Genomic DNA, 2566 nt, shown 5'->3' with positions numbered 1-2566 from the left:
AGCGAGGGGAGCTAGAGGGAGGGGGCGCGTCGATCTGCGGAGTAGCTAGGGTTTTACCCGGAGCTCGAAGCGCGATGACACCGACATGGCGGAGGCCGGAGGGGGAGGCGGGGTAGAGGGAGATCTGGCGAGTGGGATGGGGAGGAGCAATGAGACGGTAGGATGGAATGGATTCGAGGAGGAGGGATTTGCGTGTTTTTTTTTTACGGCCAATTTCAGACAGCCCTAAAAAGTTTTCTGTTGTTTTAGGCATGTATAATGTATAATGATGTGGAGTTGAGAGAACTGATAAGAAAAGACAAGAAATGATCTTTTAGCACAATATGTCTCATCGTGTTTTTAGGGATGACTAATTATTGAAGATAAGACTAAAAAATAACCCATTATAGACTTTTTTTATCATCTTTAAATTACATGCAAAATTTAAGATAAGACTATCTTATCAACCATTGTACATGTCCTTAGTAGTTGAGGCTAGAAGGTCCTGCGCGTCGAAGGGGGAGGGGGCGAAAAGATTGTGATCCAGCGTTGTAGCGCTCGGGCGCGTAAGAGTAAACTCCGATTCAGAGAACTTTATTATTCAAAAACAAGGCATTCCTAGGACAATAAGTCGAATACAAAAATGGCAGGGTTTTTTGGCTCAGGGCATCTCCAACGCCCCGCAAACCTCCCGTAATCATCTGGACCACGGAAATCATCCAACGCGGTCTTGTATCGATCTGCAGCGCGGTCCGAATGTGTTTTCTTCCGCAAACCGAAGACAAACGTTGGGAGTCCACACATGTGAAACGTTGCTCTTCTCCCCCCCCCCTCCCGGCCCACCCAAAAGGAAGGCGTAGCCCACGCTTTTGCAGCATCCCGCACTGTTTTCGCGCCAAAATCCTCACTCTCTTTTTCCATTCCCCGCCGCTCTTCCTCCAATTCCCACTTTTTTCTCCCACCCTCTCCTTCCTTCCGTCGCCAACGCATGGTACCGTCGGAGAACCTGTCGGGGATGGAGCCGGCGAAGGTGCCGATGGACCTGAGCATCGCTCGCCCGGAAGATCATCTCGGCGACGCGGCAGACTCGGCGCGTCAAAGCGAAGGCCGCAAAGGAGGAGAAGCTCAAGTAGCAGTTAGCCACCGATGGGACTGGTGGTGGTGATAGGCGTGGAGGTCGTGGCGGATGAGGCGGTCCGCGCGGCCGTGGCGGACGCCGCCAAACGAGTGCGCCTATAGTACAGACAGTGCCGTGGCCGGAGCCTTATAAGCCTTTGTACGGTGCCTTACATCGTCAATGTTAATGCAGCGCTGCTCGTCTTCGAATATTCTTCATCGCGGCTCGTCCGGGCGCAAACAGCGACCGAGGAGCAGATGGGTGCCCGCACGCTATTCGATGCAATGCCTAGAGCGAGGGAGCCGATATATGATGCGGACAGGGAGATGCTAGACATCATCCACGACGGAGGCGAGGGAGGAGGCGGGGGCTATGAGGACAGACAGGTGGAAGACTCAGATCCCACCCAGTCCGTCAACTACCAGCAACAGCAGTCCTACACCTAGACAGCCACACAACAATCCTACACCCAGGCCGGTGATGACACACAACAATAGCAGCATTGGGCCATCCGAAGGGGGAGGAGGAGGACAGCGACGACGATGAGTGATATGTCTCCAATGTATCTATAATATTTGATTGTTTTATGCTATTATATTATCAATTTGGTATACTTTATGTGCAATTTTATATCTTTGTGGAACTAACCTATTAACCTAGTGCCCGGTGCCAGTTCTTGTTTTTGCCTATTATTTTCTTTCATAGAAAATCAATACCAAACGAACTCCAAACACGATGAAAATTTACGATGATTTTTTCAGGACCAGAAGGGACCCTAGAAGCTTCGGGGGGCAAAAGATGTACGAGAAGGCCACAAGCTCAAACGAAGTGCACCCAAGGGCGGCGCCGCCTGAGGTTGTGGGCCCCTTTAACTCCGTTTGCCCTAATTCCACTTCTATAAATTTCCATAAATCTCCAAAACACCAGAGCGAGACCCGAAACAATTATTCCGCCGCCGCAAGCCTCTATTCTTCCACGAATCTGGAGGCCTCCGTTGGTACTCTTCCGGAGGGGGAATTGATCATGGAGGGCTTCTACATCAACCTTGTTGCATCTCCGGTGATGTGTGAGTAGTTTGCCACGGACCTACTGGTCCATCGTGATTAGCTAGATGCCTTTTTTTTCTCTTTTGATAGAGGCAAAGGTGTCTCATCTTTTGATGAGATGGTGGCTATCGTTTTGGAGGAAGTCGACTTTGACGATCCGACTACGAACGTGCGAGGACGTCGCGCCTTAGCAATTGTTAAACCAACTCCGAGAGGTTATTGACCACGCCGGAGCACGATCAACCTAGCCATGAAGGTCTGTTTCCTGCAGGCAAACGAAGAATAAGCAAGAAAGTGATATTGCAATCTGGATATTGCGAATATAAGAGGAAAGCTTTATTGATCAAGATGGGGTTCTGTGACGCCTTGATAGAGGCAAAGGTGTCCCGTCTTTCGATGAGATGGTGGATTTCGCTTTGGTGGA

This window comes from Triticum dicoccoides, chromosome 7A (assembly GCF_002162155.2).
Source record: "Triticum dicoccoides isolate Atlit2015 ecotype Zavitan chromosome 7A, WEW_v2.0, whole genome shotgun sequence".
Taxonomy (NCBI): domain Eukaryota; kingdom Viridiplantae; phylum Streptophyta; class Magnoliopsida; order Poales; family Poaceae; genus Triticum; species Triticum dicoccoides.
Note: the sequence above shows the minus strand (reverse complement) of the source record.